General features: G+C 44.7%; 1 protein-coding gene across 5 annotated transcripts in view; it reads right to left on the bottom strand.

The window, feature by feature from the left end:
* LOC119169183 (pseudouridine-5'-phosphate glycosidase) overlaps window positions 1-20,604 on the bottom strand; it is a 2,087,124-nt gene that overhangs the window by 489,333 nt on the left and 1,577,187 nt on the right. The gene's annotated exons all lie outside the window — the stretch shown is intronic.

The following is a 20,604-nucleotide window of genomic DNA, read 5'->3' on the forward strand; positions in this document are numbered from 1 at the left end:
AATATCAATGTCACCACCAAACACAACATCAAAATGATTTTCGTTAACAAACTCTGCAATTGATTCAAGATAACTAAAAATGGAGCTATAGCACCACTGGGAGAGCGGTACCAGACAGTTAATACCATGTTTCGCACTTTAATTGACAGCATTTCACAGTCATGTGTAGTGACAGAAAGTTCAGATAGTGATTCACAAATAAATGCTTCCTTAATCAAGATGCATATACCGCCACCGCGTGAATAGAAACGATTTAAATAACATGTATTGTAGGGTGGAAGGCGCAAAACATCAAGATTATTCGTACACCAAGTTTCTGTTAATATGATGGTGGAGCTCGTTCGCTCATCTCGTGCCTTTTTCTTGTGATTATGATAGTTTAGCTCATGGTATCAATGTCTTTCTTCTCTATTATACTTTGTATGACTTCCGTTGTGAGATCCTGCAGCAAGGGCTCCACCCCCCATGACAGCAAAGCACACGTGACGAGATTGATTGATTGATATGTGGAGTTTAACGTCCCAAAACCACCCACACGTGACGAGAGAGAGCAAGGAAGAGCTAGGGGAGAGGGTGGTGAACGGCTGGATTGGGCGCATCTGGCTGGCTTTGATAAAATAGATGAGGCGTTGACTGGAACAATGATTTGAAGGGAAGCTCGGTGCAGCGTTTACTCGAGTAAACGTTTATTTAAAACGCTCGGACACGGGAAGCAGGTTGGACTTAATGTAAGTTTTATTGCAGATAAACGAGACAAATCATAAGAGATATTTAGTTGCGCATCCGTAGCATACATACGAACGCAGCCTGCTAGCAATTTTCAACGACAGGTCGCGTCTGTACGGCTGCTGCAGACGCGAAAATAAATCTGTCTAGTGCTCCCACTCGATGTGCAGTCGAGCATTGCGGGTGGTGGAGAGGGCGAAGTTAGAGAGACGTGTGTTGTGATCGAGTAGGCAGAGGGGCCGGCCGCTGCTGCGGGTGAGGGAGAAAGTAATTTCAACTCGCAGCTGTGACTTGACGTACTTGGCACCGCTCCAACACCTCCAATACGTGCAGACGTACGGTGCACCATTACACATATATTCATTTATTTTCTATTTAGTTATTTATATATTTATTTATTTACAGGTTCTGCAGGCCCTACTTAGGCCTTACCAGGAGAGGCAACAACAACAATAAATAAAAAGTTGTATGCTGTCACAGCACATAGTTAGAGGACTGCTGGATTTTAGCCAGCAGTGTTACAGCAGATAAACAGTGAACATACGCAGCGTGAGTCAACGAATAATTCACTCGTGCACTGCCAACACGCCATATTCACACATCATTCAAAACTGAACTAGACAAAAGAAGCTTCAAGTTGTTTTTTAATATTTTCTGAAGCAAGATCACTTATTGGTAAGGAGTTCTAGTCGGCAATAGTCCCGGAGAAAAACTATTTTTGAAAGCAGTAGTACGAGCGAAAACAGGCGCCAGTGAATATTTATAGTTATTTCTTGCTTTTCAAGAACATGGACGTTTCACACAGTTGCGTAAACTTATAACTTTACCGGAAAGAATTTTGTGTGGAAACGTTTACTGGTTAATTTTCCTGCGTGATTCCAAAGTCTGGATGTCATTAGATTCCTTAATTTGTGTAGGTGAATTAGGTCATTTATATTTGCTCAAAATAAATCTGACCGCCTTCTATTGAAATTTTTCAAGCACGACAACATCTCTTATTTATTGAGGGTCCCAGGCAACCAAGGCGTATTCAAACTTTGATCTAATACAAGCGTTGTATGCCAATAATGCGGTCTCCTTCATGGAGGAATAAATTTACTTTTAAGAAACCGCAGTTTCCTGAGTGCAGCCGTGCATATTCTTGCAATGTGATCTGACAATGCAAGTGTTTTTGTCAAGGTGACTCCTAGGCACTTGTATTAAATTCGAAGCATTTCTTAGCAAACTTGGGCGACTTAGAGCGCATCTATCTATCTAGCCACCTACGATTTTAGCTCTCCGGACCGTTTCAGTAATGGTATCAATACCAAACTTCGTAAGTCATAACTCTATTACGAGTATACGTGACCAGTCATAACATGGCAATCATGAGATGTGTGTCATGATTGTCATGATTTACATTTATTAGTCTTGCTCCTCTTTCTGTGGTTTTGTTCACATGGCATGTTGCAAAACTGGTATGGTATGACATTATTGCATGGCGAACACAAGCGACAGACCTTAACATGAAAATCATGACTACATGTTACGCTTATGATCCGCTCACGGCCATTTCGCTTGCTTCGCGTATAAGAAATTTGGTATTACGGGATGTTAATGGATGACGAAGGTAAAGGGCACATACAAACATGATAATCATGATATGTGTGTCATTTAAATCATGACTACATACTACGCTCATAGCGTGCTCCCGGCTGTTTCGCTAGTTTCACATATAACAAATCTGGTATTACGGGACGTGAATGGACGACGAATGTAAATGGCAGGTCCAAACATGATAATCATGATATGCTTGTTATGTGAAACGTGACTACATGCTACGCTCACTGTGCGCTCGCGGCCGTTTTGCTAGCTCAAAATATACCAAATTTGGTATTACGTGACATCAGTAGATGACGAAGGTCAATGCCACGTCCAAACATGATAGTCATGGCATGCTTGTCATCTAAAACTTGACTACCTGCTACGCTCATAGCACGCTCGCGGCTGTTGTGCTAGCTCCACATTTACCAAATTTGGTATCTGTTGACGTAAATATATGACCAACATAAATGACATGTCCAAACATGATAATCATGACATGAAAGTCATGTACAACGCAATTTACTCCCCTCCCCCAAGGCGCACAGCCGTGCTCCCACAAGGCGCAAGGGCTGTGCGTCATGAATGTCCTGATTTGCATTTAATGGTCTTGCTCCTCCTTCGGCGGTAGAAGATAGTTCCTTTTTCCTTTCCTTCAACCACACAACCACGGCCGCTGGATACAACAGACCCCACGACAGCTTTCTTTTTTCTCTCTCTCTCTCTGCGCACGGCGTTGGGTGAAAAATGGTGGTCACGTGGCGGGCACGGAAAAGGGAGAAGCGTGACACAGGCGCGTGGCAGATCGGCATTTGAGAGAGAGCAAACATTCCACCGCAACCTTTTCTTTCCTTTTCATTTCCTTCGCGTGCAGCGTTGAGGTGTCGCAGTTGCCGCCGTGGGATTGGGCGGGGTCGTGGACGCGGTGCTGAGAGCATTTTCGGAGCACGGTATGTTCGAATTAACCGTCGCAAGTTCTTGCGCGTTCGAATTACCAGGCGTTTTCGCCCATTGGAATACACATAGCTTTGACGGGACCTCATCGTGAGTTCGAACTAACCTGAAGTTCGAATTAAGTGTGTTCGAATTATTAAGATTCGATTGTACCAGCAAAGTGGTAAAGCCTTTAACACAGCACTGATCTGCAATCACCATCCAAATTAGAAGTCATTCATAGTGCCCTCTAACACGTTCAAATAAGGTTATCAAACACTGTAATGATCTACTTGGTTTGGTTCGTGATACCAGTGTGTCTGATTTTTTTTAGGTACTCGTTTTATTTCTCTCACTTGTTACCGGGCTCCTCTTAGGATGCAGAAATATCTGTTTACATTTGCACATTGATTGTGATACTATCGTTTCAATGCTTTCATTTTGTATTTATGTGCATTACTCCTACTGTAGCCATGCATTGGGATTCAGTATTTGAAAATAAATGAATATATCATCCAAAATAGTACCACGCAGTGCTCGTTTCCTATCTCCTGACTGTTATATGTTGCATCATGAAGTATTGATTGTGGTTTATTGCATTGGAAAACATTTTGGCTGCAGACAACGTTCAAAAGCCTTCCGCACCTGGTTCAGTAACAATCTTATGACCGATATTTGTGACCTCATGAATTGTTGTGTGCGATTTGTGTTTTTAGAGAATATTTTGACTACAGACAACATCCAGTAGCCTTCCGTACAAGATTCAGTTGCAGTCTCTTGAGCAATATCTTTGACATCATGGAATGTCTGGGTTTGTTAGTTGTGTTAGAGCATATTTTGACTGCAGACAATGCCCAAAAGCATTCTACGCAGTGCTTGGTTCCTATCTTATGTCAATATGTGTTGAATATTTGGTAGCCAGGTGTGCTTTCTTACATTGGAAGAAATTTCTAATACAGACATCATCAAAAGATATCCATACAGGGTTGAGTTGCAATCTTATGATCAATATCTGGGACATCACGAAGTGTCGGGTGTGGTCTACCGCTTTAGAGAATATTTTGACTACTGACAATCAAGAGCCTTCCATACAGGATTCAGTCGTACTCTTATGATAGATATAAGATTACGACTGCACAAGAACGCACCTCCACCAGATGTCACGGGGTCGTGACGGGTCCGAAGACAGGATACTTTGTGTAAGAATTTAACAGTTTATTTGGGCGAACCTGTGCCCGGCAAACGGAAAGTCCGATTACAGTAGAAGTCTTGCACAGATAGCGTTTAAGAGAATTTTATTTCCGGATATATCTTACACAGCTTATGTGCACACATAAAAATGGACAATGGTGAAGAATGCGTATGTACAATGCAAGTTGTTATATACAGTGAAAGAACTTAAAGCGTATGCAGTGACGTACAATGCAAAAATTGTACAACAAAGACAGGACATTCATGACATCGAGATGATTAAACTAGGCTGAACAGTAAGGCTATATGAACAAACAAGGGGAGGTCATTCGCAGTGTAGCGTGATATTTTGCATTCACCTGTGAGGACAATTTGCTCTCGCGCTCAAGAACACTATTGCACAAAAATACATGTTTCTAAAGAAGAAAAGAAAAATACACACTGTAATGTCACAGTGGTACAAGCTCTAGCCCACCTCCTCAATAAGGGAGGAAAGGCATGGACACTCTGTTGTTTTTTACGATAATAAATCGCGTAGACCACCGTCGGAGGAAAGCCTCCTCTACCAGCGTGACTACAGCTTTTCCCGCTCACTTTAATCCAAGTGCCAGCCTAAATCATCTGCACGCCATAGAAATCATCTGAACGCCGAGCTATTTAATCCATGTGCCAAACATTTAATCCAAGCGCCAACATATTTAATCCAAGCGCCAACTCACTCAGGCCGCGTGCCATTGAGTTTAATCCAAGTGCCACCGTGTTTAACCCAATTGCCAATGACTTTAATTCAGGTGCCAGTCAGTTTAATCCACGCACAAAAACCAAAATACGGGGCGTAAAAACTACAGTGCAATTGAAATGCAGTTCCTACAGTATAAAATACAATAGTCGGAAGGTAGAATCAATCGTTATTATTTGTATTCGCTGATAGTATTCTTGAAAAAAAATTACTGCCGTGGTTCGCTTAAGCCATGTTTGAAGTGCTTATACTTTGCTATGCGCAACTTTGTGTAATGAGTGCTTCGCCCAGGGGAAATAATTTTAATGAAAACGAAAAAAAAACGCAGGAACATATTACTGAATATTTCACAGTGCAATGAAATTCAGTATCCGTCACTGAAGCTCAAAATTGGCTTTGGTACACACTACAACATTACATGACCAGGACAGGTCATGTAATGCGAACGACACACTATGTTTATTGGAGTGCCGGAACGCATACTAAGAGATTAAAAGCATGGTCGCGGGCAGTGATGGGTCAAAGACAGCTACATAATTAAGAAATTAGGAAGCCGTCGCGCGGCACGCACTGTGAATTAGAGGTAATTCCAATATGTTTTTTTCTGTAGTGAACATAAAACGTAAACTGATCATCCTGATGTAGCAATAGAAGTTTTATTTTAAGTTATTGTATGCTCTTATTTTTTTATTCAAACAACGTTAAATGTCTCCAACGATACGAACAGTACTGATTGTATCTCTACACACACACACACACACACACACAAATATATATATATATATATATATATATATATATATATATATATATATATATATATATATATATATATATATATATATATATATTTAGATATATATATATATATATATATATATATATATATATATATATATATATATATATATATATATTTAGATATATATATATATATATATATATATATATATATGTGTGTGTGTGTGTGTGTGTGTGTGTGTGTGTGTGTGTGTGTGTGTGTGTGTGTGTGTGTGTGTGTGTGTGTGTGTGTGTGTGTGTGTGTGCGGTGTGTGTGTGCGTGCGTGCGTGCGTGTACACATACATACATATACAGGAAAACAAGTGTGAGTACTACTAATTACTCAATAAACGCCACATAGGCACAGGTCAGTGTATTTATTAAAACAGAACCGTCTTATAGGGCTCGGAGATGGATGTTCACAAGTCATCTTCACGCAAAGTGGCAGGCACGAAAGAGAAATTGTGCCGATCAAAGGCCGCGCAGTCCACGCGCTGTATTTGTTGCATGGAGTGGCGAGCCGCATCCAGCAGCAAAGAACGCCTGTGCTCCTTTTTCGTCATGCCTTGCGGTGTCACTAAAACTAAATTACGACGTTCGCTCAGGTAGGCCTTCACGTGTGACTTGAATTTCGAGAAGGCTTCTTCTATAGGGTTAAAGAAGGGACTGTACGCTGGCAGGCGCTTAATATAGTGCATGGAGTTAGCCAAAGCCGCCTGTTCTGCTCGAGCGTGAGCAGGTGCATTATTAAAAAGGAATACAGCTTCGGTATTTGGCTCATCACGTTCTACGCGGGCCGAAAAATCACTAAGGAAGTCATTAAAAACAACCCAATGAACTTTGTCCACCACAGTCCAGTGAATAACTCCATTTGCGGACATGCATGCTATAATGTTCAAGTTTACTCCCTTTGTCGTTGTGGTCATGTGCACAGCTGGTTGTCCTGTAGCTGCCCTGCCGAAGTTCCTGGAACACCAGATATTGAAGTTAGTCTCATCCAAATAGAAGCGGCAAACACGCGGTCCATCAGACTGCAGCCATTGGGCGTACAGCATGCGGCTGTGCTTGATGTCGTCACGGTTGCGATCTGCGGGCATCTGCGTCACTAGCTTCATCGAGTAGCAGTGGGCATCCAGCAAGCGGTCGACTGTGCTTGCACTGATTGTTACTCCTGGCATTTCTTTCTCCAGGGCCTCCTTTATTTGCTTCAATGTAAATGTACAGTTGTCGTCGACAATTCGTCTCAAAGTACTCACGACGTCATCTCCAAACTTCCTTTTTGAACCCCCACCATGCTTTGATGTTTCTCTGTCGGTAGCGGCAATCGATCTTGCTGTTTTAATGTTGATGCCTAGAGCGTCGGCCAGTTGCTTTAAGTCACCGCCACGCCTGTAAACGTCCACAATCCTAGCCCTGTCGACCACCGATACTCTGCTGTTTTTTCGACGAGGTTCGTCGGGATTCTTAAAGGGTGGTCCTCGTTTGTGTCTAGCCATGACTTGAAACAAAGCTCTCTCTTCGTCTGCAAATGTTCCCGTATGAAAACACACGTTTCAAGTAAACACGCTTCAGCTACACTAAGCGTCGCCTGTTTCATGAAAACCGGAATATCTACTTTGATGCTTTTATAACAACTTATTTCCACATCAACCCGATGAAATCCAAGTTTGTTATTTTTAAGTGCTTATTTCTGATTTCAATAACGAATGAATATCATCTGTCGGTCACTGTTCTCCCTAGGCTGAGCAGACAACTGCGGTAGCCTCAGGGCATAAGTAGTAAAATGCCGTCTGCTGAGCAGACGACACGAATCTATGCAAATGCGATGGTGTAGATGGTTAACCGGAATGAAGCAGTACCAATGCAATAAAGACTAACAAGGACTCTATGAGCAAATACATTTAAGTACCTATAAATGCAATTACTACTGACTGTTTTTTTTTATTTTGAAGCTATGACTTTAAGATGTTAAGGGGAAGTCGCACTGCGCACTTCATTTCATAAGCGCTACCATGTATAGCCGAGGGAAAAGTTCCTGCTGTGACGCCATGTTTACGTTATTCTGACATTTATACTATATATAGTGGCTAACTATGTGTTTATAGCGCATGGATTAAACTGACTGACACCTGAATGAAAGTCATTGGCAATTGGATTAAACACGGTGGCACTTGGATCAAACTCACTGGCACGCGGCCTGAGTGAGTTGGCGCTTGGATTAAGTATGTTGGCGCTTGGATTAAATGTTTGGCACATGGATTAAATAGCTCGGCGCTCAGAATATTTGAATGGCATGCAGATTATTTAGGATGGCACTTTGATTAAAGTGAGCAGGAAAACCTGTAGTTCTGCGTTAAGATGCATAAGCATTATGTTTCTTAGCCAATGTAGTAGGGGAAACATTGCTCTCTGGGGGCGTCCCCTCAGGCAGGCCAGTCTTCTTCGTTTCCATAAGACGAAGCCATTATGGCCATTAAGAGTACGACAAAGTTATACCTGTGGCTAGACTTCCACTGCATACTTGTTTGGAACATCCTGGTAACCATGCGCCAAAAGGTACATTCATGGAAGACATGGTTCAGTGTTTCGACGCGACCGCATTGCGGGCATGTGGCGGAGGGCATCACGCCCCACGACGCAAGGCGGTCGGCCGTTGGTAAAGCCCCCCATTACCTGAGCCAGTTAAGGTCACGGACCTCAGAGGGGAGAGACGTGTTTGTAAGAGTCCAGCGTCTTTTCGCCCGGCATTTCCGGCTTTGTTCTTCAGATAGGCTTTTAAATGCTATTCGCTCATGTCGGTGGGGGACATTTCCGTAAGTTCTTGAACAGGACAATCGTTTCGCCATTGTTGCAAAGATTTCATAACATGTGTGTAATACGCTGGTGGCTGCTCAGCAGCTGGTCCTGTGTCGTTTGCTAAACCAAAAAGCCTTCTAGAGGTTCCTAGCAGATACACTACAAGTTGCCTGTCTCGATACGATGAGTTCTCTAAGAGTGCCCAGGTGTTTTTGAGAGCCAACATGCGCACATTACATCAAGGTTGGGTACACTGAGCCCTACCCATTTTACTGGTTGGCGGACCAAGGCTCTGGCAACAGATTCGGCATGGCCATCCCAAAAAAAAGGAGCCGCACGCAGTAGTCACTCTCAGCAAAACCCGTCGAGGTGGTCGTGCAATTCTGGCTACATAAAGCAGTGGCGCTGTCATGCTGGATTTAATTAGATAAGCTCTTTCAGTAAAAAGTAGTTGAAACGTTCTGGCGACTTCAATGCGTCTGTCCACTTTGTGTTGGATTTCTTTCCATGTGAGGCGGGCTACCTCACCAGTCGAAAGGAAAGTTACACCTAATACTTTAACGCCTTGGACGATTTGGACGCCATCAGGGAACTCTTCAATGTGCATCCCAAAGCACAATGTCTTGCTTTTTCCGGGATTAAGATGTGCTCCCGACAGGTAACTGTACGTGTGGAATATTCGCAGAAAGGATCTGTAGCTATCTATGTTCCGAATAAACAACGAGATGTCATCGGCGTATGCCGCTACTTTCACTTCGTCCAAGCCTGGAAGAGGGAAACCACGTATCGAAGTACATTTCTGGATTTGTTTCAATAGTGAATCTATGCATAATACAAAGAGAATTACGGAGAGGGGACAGCCTTGTCGAATGCCCCTACTTACTGCAGTAGGTACAGATGTATAGCCATTCACTACTAATGACGTTTCTAAGTGTGTAGAGTAAACGGAGGGTGTCGGTTAAATGTGCTGGGAAGCCATAACACTCAAGCACAGCGAAAAGATAGTTCCATTCTACGCGATCAAAAGCTTTTTTCTGGTCCAAGGAAACAAAAACGCCAGATATTTGTGTTCTTGTAGCGTACGTGAATAAATCGCGAGTCAGCGCAAGCGAGGTATAGATCGTATGACCTGGGACACAGCATGTTTGTATGTCGCTTACTATTTCTGGTAGAATGTTTGTTATGCGGTTTACAAAGATGGCTGTCAATATCTTATAATCCGAGTTAAGTCGCCAAATGGGCCTCCACGCCCTTGGGTCGGACGGCTCTCCCTCGCTTTTAAGCAAGAGTATAACTCTGCTCTCACGAAACGTATTCGGTCTGATTCCGTCAGCAAGAAGCCCATTTAGCATTGTCAAAAGGTGGTCTTGTATTGTTTCAAGGAAGGTTTTGTAGAAACTCAAAGATATCCCGTCAGGGCCGGCGGCGGCGGTTGCGTTCATGTGCTGAAGCACAAAGCGTAATTCATCCAGCGTAACTGGGCTGCACAGACCATCGCGGAGCTCCTCCGGTACGCGGGAAATTCCCGCGCAAAACTCGTTAACTATGGTGGTGTAGTTCACGTACCTCGCGTTTTCCGTCCTGAAAAGATTCGAAAAATGTGTTTCAAAAACCCTCATTATGTCTTCTGCTCGTGTAGACTGTTCACCGTTCGGCAACTGAACGAAAGGAACATGCATGTCTTCACCCAAGGAGCCGTTTCGAACACTTCGAAGAACCGCTGGATCTGAAACCGGTCGTCCGTTGATAAAAGACTGTGCAGCCGTGCGCGAACTAAGACGTAGCAAAAGTTCGTGCCGCGCCTTTAACTGATCGAGATAGTCGTGCATTGCGAACGTCAGCGTCTTGCCTCTGCGTACAATGCGCGCTTTTCGTAGCGTGTCGTTTATCTCTGCCGTCAGGCGCGCTTTCCTTTCGCGCCCCGCTTTGATAAGCTCGGCGCACCAACTGTGTTTCAATGCGTCCCAGCTGCGAGGTTCAGGCGGCCTATCGCACGCTTGCTCTAGTGCATTGCGCAGTAATGCTACGCTTTCCGGGTCATGCACGAGTGTGGTGTCCATTTTCCAATGATTTCTAAATTTATTTTATTTATTTTATTTATTTACAGATACTGCAATCACCTTTGGTGATTTTAGCAGGGTGGTACATGAAGTTAGTCATGAACAAATGGCAAGTACAATGACATAATATATACAGGTTATACAATGTCTATAGGGCAAATACAAACTTCAACTGGCAATATCATACAATAAAAAATAGAAGACTACCATTATACAAGCATGTACAGTGGTATGTAATACGATTCAACAAATCAACTGGTTAGTGCACTTTCTAATTTCGAGGAAAACAATGCCAATGAGGGTGCTGAAACAATTGCATTAGTTAGTTTGTTCCACTCGACTATGGTGCGAGGAAAAAATGAATACTTAAAGCAATTATTGCTTGAAGTAAATGAAGTAGATTGTTCAAAGAAAAGTATTACAGACACTGGAAAGTGGTCTGTAATGCATGGAACGTCTGGTGGGAAATGTAGGACCTCGCAACTAAGGACATGAGTGGCTAGCACTTCTGGAAAATAGTAGCGGTCTAGCCGGGTCATGTCGGGACCCCGTTGCCAGGTTGCAACGAAGTCATTCCCGTCAGTGTCGACCCACGCATCCCTGAGCTTGAAATTGCGGATGAGTTGTCGCAATGCGCTAACTCCGCTATATTGTCTGCTTTGTCTCCGTCCGCGCGCATCTCTGTCGGTGTCCTCAACACAGTTGAAATCTCCAACTAAGAAAGTGGGGTAACTGTCAAACATAAATGAGTTGAGTGAATTGAAAAAGTCGGCCGTGCCCCCACGTTGAGCTGGGGCATATATTACGAGCGCCCTTACTTGTCTGCCGTGAAGGTCGCACACTACTGCTAGTGTGCGGCCGTCAAAACCATAAAGACCGTGTGCTCTCCGACGTAACGCTGGTGTCAAAAAAAAAAAAAAAACTCCGACTCCACACATCTTTGAATCAGTCAGCGAAAAAAAGGCCTCGACTCCAAAATGTGAACAAAGGGATTGCACATCAAAAGGGGTTCTAAAATTACATTCCTGTAAGAAAAGGATATCGACATGCCGTGACTTTGCGAAGTGCATGACTTCTCTCTGCTTATCTCGGCGTCTGAAACCCCTGACGTTTAAGGAGAGAAAATGCACCGTAGCCATTTTGAAAATAGGGGGAGTGCGCGCAAACTTCAGAGAAACCCCTTGCAGAGGATGGGGCAAGCGCTCAACGAGTGAACAAAACTAAAGAGAGAAATGCTCTGACGTCGTCAGAGCATTAGCGATTTTTTGGAGCTTACTACTGTCCGTAGAGCCCTCAGAGCCCGTGGTAGGTGGGTGGGCTCGTTTGGTGGCTGAACGGTCTATTTCCATGGCGCTGGCACCGACACTCGCACCGGCGGCCGCACCTGTAATCTGGTAAATGGGCTTTGACAGGCTCAGTTTGCGGGTCTGAGCCGGATACTTGCTGGCGTGGGCGCTCGTCGTTGTCGGTGGCATAATCGCTGTTGTGGTCTTGTCTGGGCCGATGATCGGAGCGTCTGCACGTCCCGTCGTTCGGGGACGCGTCCCATCGAAGCTCTCGGCGCCTCGGAGCTACTGGTAGTGCCAACTGTGTCAGAGCTATAGCTCTCGTGGTCTCTGCTAAGTACGGGCACTCGGGCTTCTGCTTTGGATGAGCGATGTTCTTCATAGGCGTCCGGCGAGAAGTCACTGGTCTCGGACGGGGTGTGAAGGGTTGACGAGGCTTTCTCAGACAGGGGAGGCAGGTCTCCTGCGTCTTGTGGTTCAGCATGGGCGTCAGTGTCGCTTGTGTCAGTGTCGCTCGCAGGCTCGAGCACTGGATAATCATCTTGCATTGCGGGCGTGAGGTCAGTGCACGCTTGTTCTTCGGTTGCCACTGCTGCAGCCGCTGCGAAGGACTTCGGACGTACGCAGTCAGCTGTTGCATGGCTGCCCGAGCACTTGCGGCACGGTTCTGCGCATCCCTCTGTGGCATGTCCAAACATGTTGCAGCGCGTGCAACGGGGCGTGGCACAATCTTTGGCGATGTGGCCAGCACTCCTGCACTTAGAGCACACTTTCTTGACACCCCGGTAGTCACACATGACATTGTAGCCTTGAGCTGTCAGAAAGTTCGGTCTTGGCACACGCATGTTACCTACATCTGTAATAACGCTAACCGAACGCTAGGATACTTACGCCGCAACTTTTCTCGCGCTCCGCTGTCCCTCAAAATTCTATTATACCGATCACTAATTCGCCCAAAGCTTGAATACGCGTCCGCTATATGGGATCCCGTGCAGCAAAATTTAATTAACGCGTTAGAATCTGTTCAGAACCGCTCAGTTCGGTTCATTTGTTCTAATTATTCCCGTACTGCTAGCATATCAGAAATGAAATCTAACCTTGACCTACCCAATTTAACTGTCCGGAGGAAACTGGCGCGACTGCATTTTTTTCATAAGATATTTTTTCACAATCCATCAATGAAGCGAGACCTCATTTCACAACCTAACAATCAATAACAGACCCTTTGTTATTCAAGACTGCAATTTCTCAGCAATGCTTGTAACTATACGCAGTTTCCATTATCTATCTTTGTTTTGTATGTGCTTGAATTCTTATACATTTTTAGTTGACTTATGTTGCCTTCCTGATTTGCGCATCTGATACTTGTTTCTTTGTCTTTTTTTCTTGTGTGTTATATATGTTGTACCCACCCCCTCTGTAATGCCCTACGGGCCCTGAGGGTATTCTAATAAATAAATAAATAAACCGTCATACCACTCATCGCGCATTGATCATCAGCATAAGGTTGCCATTCCGTTTTGCCGCACCAAATTCTTTTCAGCAGCCTTCTTACCGAAAACAGCCGCCGATTGGAACCACCTTCCCTCTTCCGTTGTATCAATAACAGACCCTTTGTTATTCAAGACTGCAATTTCTCAGCAATGCTTGTAACTATACGCAGTTTCCATTATCTATCTTTGTCTTGTATGTGCTTGAATTCTTATACATTTTTAGTTGACTTATGTTGCCTTCCTGATTTGCGCATCTGATACTTGTTTCTTTATTTTGTCTTTTTTTCTTGTGTGTTATATATGTTGTACCCACCCCCTCTGTAATGCCCTACGGGCCCTGAGGGTATTCTAATAAATAAATAAATAAATTTGGCTTTTCATTTTCACTCGCGCCACACGGACACCTGTGCCAACCCCGGGGCGGCCCTTGAACACTGGCTCGTGGATATGTTGCACGTTGCCGTAGGCGGAGAGAGCAGTCGGTAGGGCTGCGTCGCTTACCCACAGCGGTACCCGGAAGACTGTGACGTGGACTATTTCAGGAATTACGCTGACTAGTGGAACTGATTCGCCGTTCAAGAGAATGGCGCCCCGGCTCTTCAGCTTGGTGGCTGCATGGACGTTTGCGGCTGCGGTGCCGAACTTTGCACCTCCCATGTGCTGGAGGGACTTGATACCGGCTGGGCCGGTTACTGCTTCGAGGACATCTATGATGTCGTCGACGGTGCTTCCCTCTGGAGCGCTGAAGTTAAAGCAATAAGCTTTCGGCGGTGGCGCTGCGAAAGCCATCACACTTTTGTCCTGGCCCTGGCTCCCACGGCTTGCGCTGTGGTGCCCGGGCGTTGGCTCACGAGGGTTGTCCAGGGGTTCGCTCTATGCTCAATAAGATGGGGTCGACGACTGGCAGCGTGCCTGGTCGCGGGAATCCCGGCACCAGGTAAGCAGTGAGCGGAGCGTCGGCCATCGATCAACTACTGACAAGCGGCGAAGTGCGTCGGCATTTATACTCTTGCCATCGAATGTTCTAGCGTTATCGCTGGCGGTGGCGTAGGTTCCAGAATAATCTGTACAGTTCGCAGAGTGGGCGTGATCTTGTCGAAATGATCTACTTGAGTCCGGAAGCTTCTCGAAAACTGTACGCGCGTTTTGCGCTGAGAATTGTGTAGTGTTATGGGGCGATAACAAAACTTGAGAAATGGAACGTCTCATAGATATCAATTCCGTACCTTCGAACACTATTATCAAGTCCATCCTAATGAAACATGATATTGAGTGTGCTTATTAATGTTTCTGTACTTGATTTGTTACATTCTATCTATAAATTTCAGTTATGTGTTGTAGTTTCTTTTCTTATGCTTCATTTTACATTCTGTATTGATGAAGTTTCTTTTCAGATGACGCTTTTGTGATAAAGTGATTTTCTAATGTTTTCCCTGAAATTGTGTAACAAGACCATGCTAAATTTTGCTATAATATGGTTTATTTATTGTGTTATTTATTTATTTCTGTGCATTATTTGTTGTGTTATATATTTATTTCTGAAAACATGTGCAACAAATTGAGCGGCCTGCGTGCCAAACTGTATTCAGGAGCAGAGGCCCCATGTCAGGCTATGTAGCATTTAGCCTCTGCTCCCGATCCCGTAAGAATTTCAGGATAAATGAACTTCAATTCAATTCAATTCAATTCAATATCTGTGACTTCATAAAGTGTTTTGCGTCATTTGTGTTTTCAGAGAATATTTTGACTACAGAGAACGTCCGCAAGTCTTTCATACAAGATTCAGTTGCAGGATTTTGAGCAATATCTGTCACATGATGAAGTGTCAGGCACAGTTAGTTGTGTTAGAGCACATTTAAACTACAGACAATGCCCTAAAGCATTTTACGGAGTGTCTGGTTTCTATTTTATGACCAATATTAGTTGAAACATTAGGATCCAGGTGTGCTTTTTTGCGTTATATAGACGATATTTCTAATACACACATAATCCAAAGCCTTCCATACAGGGTTCAGTTGCAGCCTTATGAACGATATCTGTGACATCAAGAAGTATTGGGCGCGCTTTGTCGCTTTAGAGAATATTTTGACTACAGCCAACGTCCGGAAGTCTTCCATATAGGATTAATTTAGTACAGTATTATGACCAATGTCTGTCACATAATGAAGTGTCAGGCACAGTTGTGTCGAAGCGTATGTCACCTAGAAAAAAATGTTCAGAAGCATTCCACGCAGTTCCTATCTTATGACCAATATCTGTTGCATCATTAAGAGCCAGGTGTGGTTCGATGCATTAGAGGATATTTCTACTGGAGACAACGCCCGAGAGCCCTTTACATAGGGCTCTATTGTAGTCTTATGATCTGAATCTCACACATCATGAAGTTTTGGGAGTGATTATTAAGCTGATGAGAGCTATAAGTTATGAAGTGTAAATGTACTGATTGTACCAGGATATTCAGAATTTAGTGAATTTGGTAGCGTAGTTATAGCAACCTGGTGATTGACACACCTTGGTTTTTTATAAACCTGATTTATAAACATAATTAGGGGTGACCGCACCTTAGTCACCAAAGAGAGAGGGGGGGCGCAATGTCAGCTGCATAGATTAATATAATAGGTATTTGGGCGCTAAGGCAGCCCATACATTGGAATATTAGGGAGGGGGGAGTACTCCCCCCCCCCCCTTAAGTAGAACCCTGCGCACGTCTATAATAGACGTACATTATCATAGACGTGAATTTTCATTTGCGGGAGTTGTGCACGCATCGCTGTTGATTTCTGGTGCATACCGCTGTAGTTACTTGGCTCGCTGCCATGTCAAATACTTCTAATATAGTCAAAACTGTGGCGGGTGAAGCACTATCAATATTTTAACGCGCTGTCATCTTCGGCGTCGTACGAACCCGCTCTAGGTCAGAGCGCACCGTTCTGTGCTGAACTAGGACAGTTTTAAGCCAAAATGTCTAACAACACTGTGCATCAGCCCTGGACGCGTTGGTACAGTCACAGAACACCTACCAGGTACAGTGGCTAGAATAGGGAAGTGTGATAAGTGGCAAGCGAAGCCTACGGAATGCACTGAAGCCTCCGAGGAGGAGCCGCGTGAGGGCGCGCGCAGTCGTTTATGCTAGAGTCACTGTATATGCTACCTTTAGATATGCTACCTAAAGGTAGCATATACAGTGACTCTAGTTTATACGTTGTTTGCGCGTTTCCACAGTTTGGTTGAACGCTTTCGTCTTCTCTTTTTTTCTTTTTTTGCGGTGGCATTCTGACACTAATGCTTCTGTATGCACTCTCATGGCACGAAAACAAAGTCATTTCTTCGTCCCAGGGTGCATGCACTACCAGCTACAAGTCAGCTAAAAAAAGCCTGCATTGTTCGGCGTTCCGGCGGACGAAGCTCTGTTTGCGCCTTGGCGGAGAGGGATACCGCGCGCTGACAAGCTGCTTCAAGAAAACTCGTCTGTGTGCGAGCTACACTTCGACGACAGGTATATCTCCCGGCACTTCGAGCACACCATGAATGGCGAAATTGTCCGCATTGAAAGGGGTAGGCCAATAAGCGTGCTTGCCGTTCAGGAATTGGGGGGGGGGGGGGGGGGGGCAGGTCCATTTTAGGGCACCTCCTCTCTATTAAATCAGTGTATGAGGCAGATTTTACGTCTTCCTTCTGGATGACTAAAGCAGTGCTCCGCTGCCTAGTTAATATAGAGAGCAGCTTTAGCGCCCCCCTCCCAGGTGACTATAGAGGGCTGGGGGGCATTGATTGATTGATTGATTTGTGGGGTTTAACGTCCCAAAACCACCATTTGATTATGAGAGACGCCGTAGTGGAGGGCTCCGGAAATTTTGACCACCTGGGGTTCTTTAACGTGCACCCAAATCTGAGTACACGGGCCTACAACATTTCCGCCTCCATCGGAAATGCAGCCGCCGCAGCCGGGAATCGAACCCGCGACCTGCGGGTCAGCAGCCGAGTACCTTAGCCACTAGACCACCGCGGCGGGGCAGGGCTGGGGGGGGGGGCACCCGCCCACTTTGCCCCCTCGTGTGGACGCCTATGAATATAGGCTTTCGGAGAAGCTCTTCGTATTTTTAGGTGCCCTTGAAATTTGTTTTCAAAGTGATTTAGCTACAACAAGCTTCACAGTGACAGCTTTGAACAGCGTAATTGTTTACTGCTTGAAAAAAAGTCACACTGGGCTGCGCACAACATGGTCCGAGCCTCACCAATCAAGTGACCAATGTTTTTTTGCTCGACCATTTGCGTTTTTACATAAAGGCATTCCACAAGGATGTGAGCATCTTCCCGTGAAAAGAGGAAGTACCTGAATCTCAGGCGCGTCACCTAGGCTTGCAACCCAATGTTCTGCGGAGAGCTTGTGAAGTATAAAACTTTTTTTTTCTTGGGAATAAAAAAAGACACGCGACTAATTATTGAGAATGCAATGTTGTAAACACATAGTGAGTCACTACCCGGAAATGTGTTCTATTACTTGTGTGTAGAAAATGAAAGTTTTCATCCATACCGCTCGTGATTCTCGTCTGTGATTTTGACGTTACGAATGATGGGGCTTCATTTACAGATTAGTGCTTGAGATAATGATGGTTCGCCGTGGCAGGTGTTTAAAGAAATGGCTCACAACTGAGTTCATCGTTCCGCTCTTCTGCCACTTCACAGCGATAAAATGTTTCAGTGCCGTCACTCACTAACTTTCGGCACCCTGTCAATATTTCAGTTCAGTCGTGCACCCGCGTAGATATCCTGTTATTTCGGAAGCTAATTAACATATTTTCTCGGTCACCATTTGAGGCCATGCACGAGCAACAAAATGTATTTGAAATTTTCCATATTGCCCGCGTGCGCAGTGTATTCCCGTCTCTGCGCAGCGCATCGCCACCTTGGGTGACATGCAAAAGTGTGCGAGCGCCAGCTGGCGGTTTCCTCCCAAGGCGTTACGCACTAGACGGTGCGTTCATTACACTTTCCTATTCTAGCCACTGCAGCCTGGGCGTCAACGCGGTTGACGCGTGCCAGTGGGTGCGCGCCCTTTTCCTCCACCGGCGCGACTAGACGCTTTTGACGCGTAGGCGCGTGCGTACGCGTGCCAGTGGTCGGCACTTTAAACTTCCGAGGCGCGCGTCTCGTTGAACTCTCGCTTGTGACAGCCAATCATAGCTGGATTCGTGTTCTTCAACAGTCTGTGAGGGTGTTCGTCTAAACTACGCTGAAGCAATCGTTAACGTAACGAACAAAACCTTTTTGTCTTCGGGGTAAAAAAAATCCAGGGCACATTTTTCAAAGCATCGTTAAATTAGCTTCTACTGGTACAGCTGCTCAGCTGCCTGAAAACGCACGCTCGAGGACAAAGTGCGCATTGTCAAAACAACACTCTAAAACCATTTAAAGGTCCAGTACATCAACAGGGAGACTCTCGACAAGAGTTGCACCCGCTTCTAGAGTATCGGTGCATGTCTTCAGAGCTAGGTCCCCGCGGAGCAGACAAATTTTTGACGGAGGGCACGGGCTTCGTGTGCCAACTTTAGGCTACGCCCCTACTATGTTCATCAGTATACCTGAATGTATACAGGGCTTGGACATCGTAGACTAATATTTCGTCGTCGCCCAGTGTGCAGTTCCATCCTTTTTCCGAGAATTAATCGGGAATTACCTGTTACCTGATAATACAGACGATCCTCAACCGTAACAACAAAAACTTTCCTCGCGTGTGTGCGCGACGCTTGTGGCACCTAGTGAAACGTACGTGGCTTTTATACTTCATTGTGAACATACCGAGAGTCCAGCGCCTTCTTTGTTTTTCAGGTGTTTTTATTCAGGACGGCGTTTATTCCTTTTCTGCAATGCCTCCTCCCGACCTGACGGGATTATGTCAAAAGTTCAGATTTCCTGCACAATGATTACCGGATGAATTACAAAAATTAGAACAATCGGCTGTTTTATTACAGGAGGTACTTGGTTGGCTCCAATAGGAGCAATGGAGTGATTCATGCCAAGTGCCCATTGGCACTTAGAGATTTCCAACATGCAGCATCTGCTGATATGAAGTAAGCTCAACCAGCGGAAAGCGAAGCGCTGGTGAACGCAAGTAGCCACAGACGGGCAATAAGACGTCACTCATTGCTAAAACTATTGGTGGTGTTAGTGATTCCACATTTGTTAAATTGCGTACGCGATGTAGGTATGATCCCTGATCACAAACGGAACACACACACAGAGGAAGCGAAGTATAGGTACATGATCGATATGTACTCGGGATGAGTGACCGTCGTTATACTCTCCGAAGAGCACCTGCTATAAAAATAGTGATGGTAAAAATTACCTGCCGTTCTTTTTTTTTTGAAATTTAAATGTGGCTGCGGGATGCGACAATGACGACACAGTGTGGTTCAACACGTGCGCCACTTTGGAAAAATTGTGCTAGTATTTAGCCACAGGAATGTTTGCGAGGCCGTGTGCGATTTTCTAAAGGAAACAAAACGAATAGAATGTCAAGCTTAGGCATCAATTTACTTTATTTCCAACCGTATTAGCTTGTTGGGTTTCCTTTTTTATTACTTTGATTTATTCTATTTCGAATACATGGTTTACCAATCTGTTCTTTGTTAAAACATCCCTATCTAAACATCCCCGCTGGTCAAACAATTCCATCTCAAAGATGAGGTATCACCCGCATCATAGCTGATCCTCTGTGGTGCGTTGCGGCAGGACTCTGAGGAACAATCAACCAACCAGTAAATCTCACAGACACTCGCACTGCCCGTAGTATTACAGCTTTTGAATATACATTCCACGTCCCAAAGCGTTGCATTAGCGTATGTCGCAACTGGAGGTGTGTCGTACGCTACCTTCTCAATACGCACGCTAAGTGACAGAAATAGCGTACGTACATATCGAACGCTCTTTTTGCGCACCCTATCTTAAATTTACTCATTATTGCAGAACATTGCTTCCATTCAAATGCACTGAATGGATGAGCTGGTTTCGCCTCCAT

Source organism: Rhipicephalus microplus, chromosome 2 (genome assembly GCF_043290135.1).
Source record: "Rhipicephalus microplus isolate Deutch F79 chromosome 2, USDA_Rmic, whole genome shotgun sequence".
Lineage (NCBI taxonomy): Eukaryota > Metazoa > Arthropoda > Arachnida > Ixodida > Ixodidae > Rhipicephalus > Rhipicephalus microplus.